The sequence below is a fragment of the Tamandua tetradactyla genome, chromosome 21 (assembly GCF_023851605.1).
Source record: "Tamandua tetradactyla isolate mTamTet1 chromosome 21, mTamTet1.pri, whole genome shotgun sequence".
Taxonomy (NCBI): Eukaryota; Metazoa; Chordata; class Mammalia; order Pilosa; family Myrmecophagidae; genus Tamandua; species Tamandua tetradactyla.
The window spans coordinates 3,201,518-3,215,616 of record NC_135347.1 but is presented as its reverse complement, the minus strand read 5'-3'; the positions used below and the strand labels follow the sequence as shown (position 1 = coordinate 3,215,616).

Here is a 14,099-nt window from a genome sequence, read left to right as displayed (position 1 = left end):
TTTGTCTACCTTTTCTATGATTTTCTTTATGCAGAACCTGACAGAAGAAGATGGAGTCAGAGGAGAATGTGATTGATTCAACAAATAGGAGAGACCCGGTTTGGGAGAGCAGGAAATAACATACATGACCATCTTGCACAACTCTTTCAAATGGAGCAAATCATTTCATTGTCTCCCACTCTCACCTCTCTTGACTTTAAAAATAAAACTACCTAATGAAGAAAATTGAGACTATTATTCTCATTTTGTTGTTCTCCCCTCTGTTTTACAGATTAGGACACAAAGGCTTAGCAGTGCTACTTCATTTCCCCAAGATCACAAAGTTAATAAGTGTGAAGGTAAAGTTTCTTTCATGCCTTTTAACCCCAAATTCCACTTTTCCCCTCACTATACCACACTTTCTTGCTTGCTTATTCTAGCAACACAGTGACCTTTTTCCCCCTTTCTTATAGTTCTATTTTCCTTTGTCCCTATTGAACTTTTTCTCACTTCTTCGTCAACTGAGCAAAATAATTAAATGAATTCCAAATCCTCAAATCAAAGTAACTTTTCTGTAACTTTCTCTAAATCCTTTGATTTAAGGATCTTATCTGCTGACCAGGCTTTATTTCAGATCTTAGCAGCCTTTGAGCAAAACTAAAATGGGTGTTTGTGTGTGTGCATGCGTGCGTGCACGTGTGTGTGAATGGGGGATGGGGGGCAGGTAAGGAGCCAGAGATGACTAAAGACAGGTCAGTCCAGACATGCATATAGGACCCTTAAGTAGGACCCTCAGCAAGGACTCGTCTTGAGAGGCAGGAAGGAGACCGTTAGGTTGTCCATTTGAGCTTTAGATTATTCACTTTCCTAACTAATCAATAATTGTTATAATTAAAATTGATAGCTGCAAATAACATGACAAAGGGCTGCTGCCAGAATACTGATTGTGTCTTTGGCTTGGAAAGATAGGCAGCAGCGTGGAACACTTATTTTCCAATTTGCTTTTAGCTAAGTGCAAATTGCTTTAGCTGTATCCAGCTGATTTAGACCTTGCCTAAAGGTGCACTAGATTAATTGGGAGCCACACATTCATTGCTTACAGAATGGACTCGGTAATTGGCGAAATTTGTTAGTGCCAGTTATAAAATAACTATACAGTTCAGTTTTAGCTGTCCTTCCATTACTCTTTTCATAAGAGGGGACTGTAAATGATTAGAACCCATATGACAATTAAAATAGGCAATTTTACATAAGGACTAAAATGATCAAGTCTATAGTCAATATTTTTTTTCACATTTTTAAAATTAATTTTCTAATTTAAAAAAACATAAATGCAAACATTCTTAACTTATGATCACTCCGTTCTACATATACAATCAGTGATTCACAATATCATCACATAGTTGCAATTCATCATCATGATCATTTCTTAGAACATTTGTATCAATTCAGAAAAAGAAATAAAAAGACAATAGAAAAAAATTCATACATACCATACCCTTACCCCTCCCTTTCATTAATCACTAGCATTTCAATCTAAATTTATTTTAACATTTGTTCCCTCCATTATTTACTTTTATTCCATATGTTTTACTCATAAAGTCAATATTTTACACAAGGAAACATTAGTGTGAATATCGTATTGGTTTAAAAAAAACATAAAAAGTACTTGAGCATATATAAGAATTTTTCTATCTTTCTGGTAACTGAACCTTAGTGAGAACCTACTTTGTTGCAACTATTAGCAGATTCTTCAGGACTCTGTCTTCTCTCACTGTCTTCTCAATGAAATGTTCATTTCATTGGGATAAAAAGAAGCATCACTTTCTCACTCACTGTCCAATGAAAGAAACAACAACAATATATCGGGGCCACAATTGGGAGCCCTCCGATTTGAATTGTTTTCTACTCTCCTGTTTGGGTCACAGGGTAAATGGGCACATCCATGTGCCCTGGGTTAAATAGCAAATGAAGCTCAATTAACATTAGAGTCATTTTTGATAGGAAGACACTTTTTTTCCAGGAGCAAAACCTAGTAGGCCCAGAACAAAATATAAGCTATAATAATAAGGCTAGGAAGACAGTTATTTGTCTACTTAGCTATTAAAATACATTTTACACCAACTTATATATGCAAAATGGCAAATTACATTTCTTGGTACATTGCTCTCCTGCAGCAAATTGTGCAGAGGCCTTTTCTGCAGATATACAAAACCAGATGTATATACTGTCTTGATAGCATCTTGCAAGGGGGGAAATCAGAGACGTTAGCCAGGACTCATTCAGTTCCAGGTTATAGAAATTCTAATTCAAACTGCTTCGTAAACAAACAAAAAAATTTTTTTTAATGAGTGGGGTGTTTATTGGTTCAAATAATTGAATATCCCAGAAGTAAGCTACTTTAGACATAACTGGACTTAGGGACTCAAGAAGTTATTATCAGGGATGCAAGGGTATTCAGTGGTAGAATTCTCACTTGCCATGTGGGAGACCTGATTCAATTCCTGGTCCATGCACTTCCCCCAACCAAAAATATAAAAATGCAACAAATGGTGTTGCAATAATTGGATAGTCACATGGAAAAAGAATGAAATGTGATCCCTGCCATACAGCATATAAAAAAAAGTTATTAAGACTGTTTCCCTCAATCACTTGTCTCAACTTTATTTCCTTCACCACAGGAAGACTCTGTCAGACCCAGATTTTTATCTTATGTCTTTAGCTACTCCACTGAAAAAAAGGTGCTTTTTTCCAATAGTTACAGGAAATTCTCAGATTTCACTTTCACAAGCTCAGAGTGGGTCCCTAGCCTATTCTGAACCAATCACTCTCGCCAGGAGGAGGGGATATATTGATTAATCTTCCTGAGCCTTAAGCTCTGTCTGGTGCAGGTATGGAGCTCCCTGCTTATACCACCTGGACGAGAGGGAAGGAGGCCCATGACAGTGCTGTTACCAAAAGAAAAGGGCATGGATGCTAGATAGGAACAACAAATCATCACAACATTAAGAAATAATGACGTTGTAGTAATCTTCCCTGGTCATACTTCATAAACTTCTTCATTCATTATTGTCTCTGGGGTCTAAAGTCCTTTCCTCCAAAAAACCACATGTGAAATCATCATGGTCAGTTTAATGTATCAACTTTGCCAGGTGGTGGTGCCCGTTTGTCTGGTTGGGCAAGCACTGGCCTATCTGTTGCTATGAGGACATTTCATGGACTTAAATCATGATCATGTCAGCTGCATCCACAGCTGATTCCATTTGTAATCAGCTAAATGGAGTGTCTTCTGCAATAAGTGATGCTTAATCTAATCACTGGAAGACTTTTAAGTAGTATTTAGAAGAGACAGTTCCTCTTCCTGCTTCAGCCATCGAGCCTCTCCTGTGGAATTAGTCCAGACCCTTCATGAGAGTTGTCAGCTTCACAGTCTGTCCTACAGATTTTGGACTCTTCCATTCCTATGGTTGTCCAACTTTCCTGAGAGTTCATTGAGGACCTTTATCAGAGTTACCAGCTTGTGGCCTGCCCTACAGACCCTGGACTGTACGTTCCCATAGTTATGTGAGACACTTTTATAAATTTTATATCTACAGATATTTCCTGCTGATTCTGTTTCTCTAGAGAATCCTTGCTATTACAGTAATCAAGTAATGCAAAATGTTGCCTGCTATTTGGACATATGCATTCCTAGAGTCCATCCAAAAACATGAAAACAAGAAAACCTTTCTAAAGTAAAAGGTACTCTTAAAATCATCCCCAACACATTGCTAACTGCAACACTCATTTTAGATTTTGTTTTCCTCGCCAGTCTTCTTTTTTATACAAGTAAGTACAATTGCGAAGAATTCCCTTGATGCAGCAATTTGTTAGCCTTTTTGTGGATGAATGAACTCTGAAAATTCAAACTGTGCCAAATGAATATTTTGTTCCAATGACAGATTGTCGAGAATCAAACTTTCAGTCAGATGACTAACATAGTGACCAAAGACTGATACCTCTCATTCTTTATTTGTCATTTAAAAATGAGTGCTCTGAATATGAAGATATAGATTGCCAAAAATAAATGAAAATTTTACCTGACCTTATTTCATATATGACATTTCATACATGCCCTCAAAGGCACATTCAAGTCCCAAACCTATCTTAAGGTGTGAACCCATTTGTAAATAGGACCTTTGAAAATGTCATTTGTCAAGGTGTCCCCAAATTGAACAAGGATGGGCCTTAATCCAGTGTTTCCTTTCCTTATAAGCAAAGGAAATTGGACCCAGAAGGAGAAGCCAAGGGGAAAAAAGCCAACAGCAGTAAGTTCATGGAGAACAAAGAAGAAGAAATCTCCATGTGCACTGCCATGTGACAGAAAAGCCAAGGACTAAGGATTGCCAGCAGCCAGAACCCTACAGTCTTCAAGGTGATAGCATTGCAGTGCTGATATTCCAGTTTGGACTTCTCCTAGACTCAAAACCATGAGCCAATGATTCTCATTGTATAAGCCAACAAATGGTATTTGTTTTTAGCAGATGGGGACAAGGGGGAAGATGGGGGGAACAAGTATTAACGAACAGCAAGGTTAAAGGTAAAATTTTAAAATTATATATCAATTTCAATGCACATACATAGTGAATATTTAGAAGGACATATACCAAACAATGAATGATGGCTATTTTTTTTAAGAGTTGAGAGGGAAAATAAGGGAGATTTTTATTTCCCTTATTCTTTATGTTTTGCTTAAATTAATTTTTTAAATAATCATTTAGTTATATATTATTTATGTGGTGAAAAATTGCATAATAGAAATAAAATGTTTAAAGCATGAAAATAAGAATTTCTGGTCTGAACAAAGTGAGATTTGTTTCTGAATTTCTCTTCTCTTCCTGGAAGCTATACTGAGCAATCACTTATTGCAGCTATACTGAGCAACAGGGACTATAGGAAAAACAAAACGTTTTCATAAACCTTGGATACAAGGACATTGCAAACTTCCTACAATAAATGCAGACCAAAAGAGCTGAAATCAGACAGAGCCCCAGGAGAAGTTTTGCTGGAAGCAGCAGGGAGCAGCCCAGAAAGGTTTGAAGGAACCAAGCTGGCAGCAGATCCCAGGAAGCATAAGCACAAACACTCTCAGAATGGCAGGCATCCACTACAAATTGAAACGCGAAAGAGGAAATTGCTGTGAGATGGGCTGAAATAAAACAGAGCTAAGATCAGGTAGTGATGTATGGGTATGCATGAGAAGGCAGAGAGAAAATGTGTGGAGAATATATGTTCTGATGTAGAAGAAATTATTTGGAGAGTGTGCTGGTTTGAAAGGATGTATGTATCCTCGAAAAGCCATGTTTTAATCAAAATTCCATTTCGTAAAGGCAGAATAATCCCTATTCGATACTGTATGTAATTAGATCATCTCCCTGGAGATGTAACCCAATCAAGAGTGGCTGTTAAACTGGATTAGGGGAGGCACGTCTCCACTCATTTGGGTGGGTCTTGATTGGTTTACTGGAGTCCTATAAAAGAAGAAACATTTTGGAGACTAGGAGATTCAGAGAGAGCAGAACAGAACGACATAGCCATGAGAAGCAGAGTCCACCAGCCAGCGACCTTTGGAGATGAAGAAGGAAAATGCCTACCGGGGAGCTTCATGAAACAAGAAGCCAGGAGAAGAGGATAGCAGATGACTCTGTTTGCCATGTGCCCTTCCAGATGAGAGAGGAACCCCGTCCGTGTTCACCATGTGTCTTCCAGATGAGAGACTCGGACTGTGTTCGCTACGTGCCCTTCCACTTGAGAGAGAAACTCTGAACCTCATCGGCTTTCTTGAACCAAGGTATCTTTCCCTGGATGGATGCCTTTGATTGGACATTTCTATAGACTTGTTGTAATTGGAACATTTTCTCTGCGTAAGAACTGTGAACCAGCAACTTATTAAATTCCCCTTTTTAAAAGCCATTCTGTTTCTGGTATATCGCATTCTGGCAGCTAGCAGACTAGAACAGGGAGGAAAGTGTTTCTTGCTGGCAGAAGCCTATGTGTAAGAAAGGGAAGAAATGGCAGCTGAAGCCACTGGATGTTATTAGGTTTGGAGAAGAAAAAAGTATGACTACATGGTTCAGAGTTACCATATTTTAAACACAGTGACTCTATCGCAGCAAAGGAAAGAATGCTGAGCTCAAAGCCTCTTTTTTTAAATTTTTTTAGGAGAAAAGAATTTATAAACAATTTTGCAAGAATGGGCATGCAACCGAAAAATGGTGGCTGATGCCCTGGGCAACAGAAAGCAGTAATGTTTATTCCCCAATCCTAGCACACAGGTCCCGCCCCTGTTTCCACACTGATTGAACACTCCAGAGGTTACAGCCTATCCAGATAGTCCAATTCAAATATCCCACCAAAGGTTCCTGCTTTTGATTATACTTTACATTTCAGTGACCCTAGCCCTTACTCATTTAAATTTGTTTCTACTTATTTAGTGCCAATTCTAGGTTTGCATCAGAGGCTCTCTCCTTCCCTGACTGCAAGACCAGTTTGAGCTGCCCTGCAGCCCTTTCCAGCACCAGCTTGTGTGAAAGCTAAACTTAGTTTTATTCTTACAAGTTCCCCCTCTTTCTTTTTAACTCTTTTAGTTTTCACATTTTAGTCTTTCTTCAAATTTGATAAGAGCCTTTTCACACTCCTCATAATAGGGATCTTCCTCTTTAAGGGGATACAAATTGTTTTTCCTGTACTGAATAGGCATTTGCTTGGTTAAGGCAGCCTCACTGAGTCTCTGAACTAACCCTCAGGCACATGGGATAATCCAGCACCCAAGAGCTGTGAGTATCCCAGCTACGATGATTGAAGAGTTGGCGTGGGCAGTGCCACTCCTTTCCGTTTCCTAGACCAGCTTTCTAACCATCCCATGAGGGGTTATCAGTGCCTGAATTTCCCACCAATTCTCAAAGCCTCCAATTGTATTTTGTTCTACTCCTCACTTCTAATTAAAACATCCTATAAATTGGTGGCTCAGAAAAATCTACCCCATTCATTCTGAAATAACATAATAAACCCAGTATTGCAAAAAAAAAAAGCAAAAAATAAAACACTCATCAGAAAAATGTTGCCATAAAGTAAATGAAATTTGTAATAAAAAATTTTACCATATTTTAAAAAGCATAATGAAACAATAACCTTCATAAAGGAAAATTACAAAATAAAAATAGAAGTACACAGGGCTGTTAAGATTAAGCAGCTATGGGGGGGCTAAAATGTGTGCTGATGGGCTTATGAAATGAGTACAAAAAAATTAGACAAATGAACAAAAATAAAATAGAAGGAGCAAAAAGGAAAAATAAAAACTGCAGAAAACCCAGAAAGGACCACTGGAGATAGAAGTGAAATAAACTAACAAAATGCGATAGACATAAAGAAAATATTTTAAAAGATCTAGAAGGAAAATAATAGGAAAGACAAAGGTTATTTAAAATATGGAAGCCAAAGAGTATCCGACATATACATAATTGGATTCCCACCCCCTCTGCCCTAAAAGAAAAAATAAAATAGAGCAAATATTCTTAAATGATCTCTGATTAAACATTCCTGATATAAGTGGAGTCTTGTCCCTACATTTAAAGAGCTAATCATGTGTCAGGGAAAGTTAAACTGAGACAAAATCTAATAAAGTTATCAGAATTTTAAGATGAAGAAATAATCCTCTGCACAGCTAGGCAAAAAGATCAAGCCATTTACAATGAGATTTTTCTAAAGGCATAGAAAATTCCATTGTGGTTTATAATAAAACAAAATAACACAATAAAAATTGAGAGACAGATGAAAGAATTTACAAGATATAGAAAATCCTCTGTAACAAGTGAGAACAAATGAATGCATTTTAAGTAGCAGAATGGAAAGCATAATCAACATTGCAAAAGTGACAATAAAAAGTAATACTGAAGTTTGGGCGGGGAGTACAAGGGGAAGGACGAAAACAGAAGGTAACTTTATCAATGAAGATAGTAAGGGAAATAGAGAGTTGTGTTTTTCTCAAATCTATAATTTTTTATATTAGAGAAGCTGTAGGTTTATAGAAAAATTATGCAGAAAACACAGAGTTCCTGAATTACATTCCCATTACTAACATTTTACTTGTACCTTTGTTACAATTGATGGAATAATTTTCGTCTGCTTATACTGTTAACTATAGTCCATAGTTTACATTAAGGTGCACTCTTTGTGTTGAGGAGTCCTATGTTGTTGCTGTTGTATTGTAATAACATATAGAAACTAAAACTTCCCCCCTTTAACTAAACTCAAATATGAATATAGACTTCAGTGGTATTTATTATATTCACGATGCTGTCTTACCTTTACCATCCTCCATTACCAAAATTTTCCGTTACCCAGAATGCAACACCAGACATGGGCCAGCTTTTAATAAGGCGTTCATTTGGTTAAAAATTCATAGTTCTTCAGAAGAAAGGCAGATAGTTTTCATCTGAGGTTCTTGTCACATGGGAAGGCACACGGCAATGACTACTGGCCTTCTCTCTTGGCTTCTGGGTTCCAACAGCTTTCCCCTGGGTGATTCCTTTCTGCATCTCCAAATGCTTTGGCTGAGCTGCGAGTGCTGAGATGAGGTATGCAGAGCTGCTGAGCTCTCTTCTGACCTCTCTCTACTAAGCCTCCAGCCAATTAAAGTAAACCTCACTCATTGTGGTAGGTACTCCCCTTAGCTAACTGCAAATGTAATCAGCTGTAGATGAGTTTCACATACTGATGATTTAAGACCACAGAAACAGAGTGGGGCTTAATCACCTGGGCAAGTTGACATCTGACCCTAACTATCACACAACCCAAATATAAATTGTACCAGTTAAGCATCAATTCCCTGTTGCCTTCTCAGCCCTTGGTAAACTGGATTCTAGTTTTTGACGCTGAGTTTGCCTATACTATCATTTTATATCAGTGAGATGATAAAATATTTGTCTTATGTGTCTGGCTTATTTCACTCAACATCATGTTTTCAAGGTTCATCCATGTTGTCATATGTATCAGAACTCCATTCTGCTTTATGACTGAATAATATTCCATTGTACGTCACATTTTGTTTATCCATTCCTTGGTTGATGGTGACTTGGGTTAATTCTGTCTTTTGGCAATTGTGAATGATGCTGCTATGAACATTGGTGTGCAAATGTCTGTTCATGTCCCTGCTTTCAATTCTTTTGGCTATAAAACTAGAAGTGAGATTGCTGGGTCATACGTCAATTCTATATTTAACTTTTTGAGGAAGCATCAAACTGTTTTCCACAGCAGCTGCACTATTTTATATTGCCATCAACAAACAACAGCGTTCTATTCCTCCACAACCTCTCCAATATTTGTAATTTTTAAAAAATAGTAACTATTCTACTTGGAGTGAAATTGTACCTCACTGGTTTTGATTTGCATTTCCCTAATGGCTAATCATGTAGAGCATCTTTTCTTATGGTTTTTGGTCATTTGTGTATCTTCTTTAGAGAAATGTCTATTCAAGTCTTTTGCCCATTTTTAAATTGAGTTCTTTATCGTTTTGTTGTGGAGCTGTAGGATTTCTTTATATATAGTGGATATTAAACCCTTATCAGGTACATGGGTTTCAAATATTTTCTCCCATTCTGTATGTTGTCTTTTTACTCTCAGGATGATGTCTCCTATTGCACAAAACTTTTTAATTTTGATGAAGTCCATTTATCTATTTTTTTCTTTTGTTGCTTGTGCTTTGAGTGTAAAGCCTGAGATACCACTGCCTGACACAGCCCTGAGCATGCTTACTTACATTTTCTTCTAGAACTTTTAGGGTTTTGGTTCTTATATTTAGGTCTTTGATCCTTTTTTAGTTAAACTGTGTATATTGTGTGAGGTAAAGAGTCTGCCATCATTCCTTTGCATATGGATGTCCAGTTTCCCCAGCAATATTTGTTGAAGAAATCATCCTTTCCACATCCGATGGACCTTGCAACATTGTCAAAAATCAGTTGGTCATAGATGTGAAGATTTATTTCTGAACCCACAATTCAATGATTGAATATGTCAATTCAAGACATATATATTGACATGTCTATATGTAAACATAGACGTATTCTCTATGTCTGTCCCTGTGCCAGTACCATACTGTTTTGATTACTGAGGCTTTAGTAAATAAGTTTTACAATGAGGAAGTATGAGTCCTCCAACTTTATTCTTTCTTGTCAAGATGATTTTGTCTACTCGAGACCACTTATCCTTCCATATAAATTTGATGATTGGCTTTTCCATTTCTGCAAGGCAGGTTGTTGGAATTTTTATTGGGGTTGCATTGAATCTGTAAATTATGTTAGATAGAATTAATATCTAAACCATATTTAGTCTTCCAACCCATGAACACAGAATGTCCTTTCATTTATTCAGGTCTTTGATTTATTTTAGCAATGTTTCACCATTTCCATGTATAAGCCCTTTACAGTCTTTGTCAAATTCATTCTTAGATCTTTGATTCTTTTCACTGCCATTGTAAATAAAATTTTTGTCCTGATTTCCTTGTCAGATTATTCACACTAGTGCATAAAAATACTACAAAAATACTTGATTTTTGCATGTGGATCTTGTTCCCTGCCACTTTGCTGAATTTGTTTATAAGCTCTAGCAACTATGTTGTGAAATTTTCAGGATTTTCTACATATGAATCATGTCATCTGGAAATAGGAAACATTTTACTTTGTCCTTTCCAATTTGGATACTATGTATTACTTTTTCTTGTCTAATTACTTTGTAGCTATCCTGAGCTTATTTGTAGCTCCTGGTTGCCTCAATTACTGCCTGTCCCTAAATGCTATGCAGTAAAAAGAGAAGAAAGGAGAAAATAAGGTGGAAGCTTTCTATTATTCTGGACATTAACTAACCTTAGCTCATCCTCACTAAACTCATCTCTTGCAAAGCACGTCTTTTCTGTATCCTCTGTCTCCAAAGGTTTTATGATGGTTTGAAGATATGTATGCCAGAAAAACATGTTCTTAATCCATTCCTGTGCTTGTGAACCCATTTAAGTAGGACTTTTTGGTGTAGTTATCACAATACAGGTGTGGCCCAACTCAATCAGGATGGAGGTTAATCCTGTAACTGGAGTCCTTTATAAGCATAATGACATTCAGACAGAGAGAGAGAGAGGAAGCCACAGGAGGCAAAAAGCTGAAATTCAAAGGAACAAAGAAGAGATGGGAGATTCCAGGGGAGGTCGCCATGTGCATTGCCATGTGACAGAGGAACCAAGGACCAGAGATCACCAGCAGCCAGCCCCAGAATGCCAGTCTTCAAGAAGAAAGCACTGCCTTGATAATACATTAGTTTGGATATTTTTCCTACCCTCAAAACCATGAGCTAATAAATGTCCATTGTTTAAGCCAGCCTATTGCATGGTATTTCCTTGAGCAGCCAAGGAAATAAAACAGATTCTAAATACTCTTTTCAAAATGACAGCCCACAATGCAGGTGAGTTGACTATTTACTGTTAACTGATCATTATAGTCTGTTTTCTTAAAGATGAGACTCTTTCCATATTTCAAAATGAGATAAGACATCTATTTTAAAACTTTATATATTTTCACTATTGATAGGTCTATTTAACTCTGGGTTATTAAGTACCATAGGAAGCTACTTCACATATTATTATTAATAAAGACAGTTATTTGTTTGGTGCTCCATTTGAGCACTTTCCTCATTAAGCTTGCAGTGGAATGCACACAGTGTTAGGCTAAAATTAAATATTATCCACAAATAGCCAAGGAAAAACTTTGCCTAATAAATAAATTCAAAGCAGTTCGCATGACTGTGAAAAACTCCATAGCTAGCTGATGGACATTCCCTCCTCATTTAACATATACAAGCATATAGTAATAGAATTAAATAGAAATGGTGATAGTGATGAGTGATAAGATAGGAACAGTCAGATGTCCTACCACATATTCACGGTAAGAGAGGTGTCACTTTAGCTTTTAAGCAGTTTATGCCTATCATTTTAGAAAATCAAATAGGTCAGAATTACATTAATTAAAAATAAAAGTTGCTTTTGGCTCTCAGCACGGCACCATGGCGGTTGGCAAGAACAAGTGCCTTACAAAAGGTGACAAAAAAAGGAGCCAAGAAGAAAATTGTTGATCTATTTTCTAAGAAAGATTGGTATGATGTGAAAGTACCAGCAATGTTTACTATAAGAAATATTGGGGAACACTAATTACTAGGACTCGAGGAACCAAAATTGCATCTGATGGCCTCAGGGTCATGCTTTTGAAGTGAACCTTGCTGATCTGCAGGATGATGAAGTTGCATTTAGAAAATTCAAGCTGATTACTGAAGATGTCCAGGACAAAAACCAACTTCCATGATGTGGCTCTTACCTGTGACAAAATGTGTTTTCATGGTCAAAAAATGGCAGACCATGATTGAAGCTCATGTTGATGTCAAAACTAACGATGATTATTTGCTTCATCTATTCTGTGTTGGTTTTACCAAAAAAAGCAACAATCAGATTTAGAGGACCTCTTATGCTCGGCACCAACAGGTCCATCAAATCCATAAGATAATGGAAATCATGACCCATGAGGTGCAGACAAATGACTTGAGGGAAGTGGTTAATAAGTTGACAACAGGCAGCATTTGTAAAGACATAGAAAAGGCTTGCCAACCTATCTATCCTCTCCATGATGTGTTTGTTAGAAAAGTAAAAATGCTGAAGAAGCCCAAGTTTGAATTGGGAAAATTCATGTAGCTTCATGGTGAAGGTAGTAGTTCTGGAAAAGCAATTGGAAGGTTCTAGAAAAGCAACTGGAGATGAGATGGGTGCTAAAGTGGAACAAGATGATAGATATGAGCCACCGGTCCAAGAATCTATTTAAAATTCAGACTTTTAAAAGTGACAAATAAAAAGTCTTATTTGTGAAAAAATAAATAAATAAAAGTCCTTTCATCCTCTAGATCACTTCTTTCTATTTCCCATCTTCAGAATTGACCGCTTTTAACAGCTTAAGAGGTTTTTTTTCCAGGCTTCTCTATCCAAATACACACATACTGCAAACACATGCATGCACAAATACATATGAACATGCAACACACATGTATAAATAGGTACACATTTATTTACAGAGATGCAATGGCCAATGCATGGTGACCAGCAAATTCGTTGGTTGACAGTATGTCGTGACACCATATTTTGTAAGTAAGATTTATTTCATCCTTCTCAAAGCAATTTATTGTATCTATGCCATTTCTGGACCTCATTGATGAACATTTACAACAATGTTGTTTTCGGTTGTGTAAAATGATGCAATAAACATTTTGACGGTGCCCCTGTGCACTTGCTGAGTGTGGCTATAGACTAAATTCTTAAATGAAAATTACTACATACGTTGATATTTTTGACAAAGAAGCCAAATTGGCTTCTAAAATATCTTCTGCTAACAGTATGGAAATTTTGACGTAGACCCTCACCAGCATTTAAGATTTGTGAGACTGATGTAAGAAATAGTCAGATGCTGTTATTTTAATTCAAAATACAAGCATGTTTTCATATTTCTATCACACATTGTTTTTTCTTTTCTATTACTGTTTATATCATTTACCCATTTTTTTCTGTGACGTTGCTTGTTCATTGTTTGTAAAAAAAATAGTTTGTTGTATAAAAATTGACCCTTTGAGCTATATTTTTACAAATATTTTCCCGACCTCGTTCTCTGTTACTTGACTTCTTTCTATGTTATTTCCACTGCAATTTAAAAATTGTTTTATGCAATCAAAGTATTCGTCTTTTTTTGTTGTTATTTTCCCATGTGAGTATTCCATAATTGCAGCACCATTTGTTGAATTTTTGTTTGTTTTGCTTGTTTCTGTTTTTGCTTTGTTTTTGTTTTTGTTTTTGTTTTTGGGAAGTGCATGGACCTGGGATCAAACCCAGGTCTCCCACGTGGCAGATGAGAATTCTACCACTGAACTACCCTTGTACCCTGCCAAAGGATTCATCTTTTACTTTATGACTTCTGAATTTCATCCTGTGCACAGAAACACTTTCCCACTCCAAAATTATAAATTAATTAATCCAGGCTCTCTTCTAGTACTCTGATAACTCTTGTGGA

General features: G+C 36.8%; 1 pseudogene; it reads left to right on the top strand.

Moving 5' to 3' along the window:
- Positions 1 to 12,060: 12,060 nt before the first annotated feature.
- Positions 12,061 to 12,866, top strand: LOC143665253 (small ribosomal subunit protein eS1 pseudogene; annotated as a pseudogene).
- The last annotated feature ends 1,233 nt before the right edge of the window (positions 12,867 to 14,099 follow it).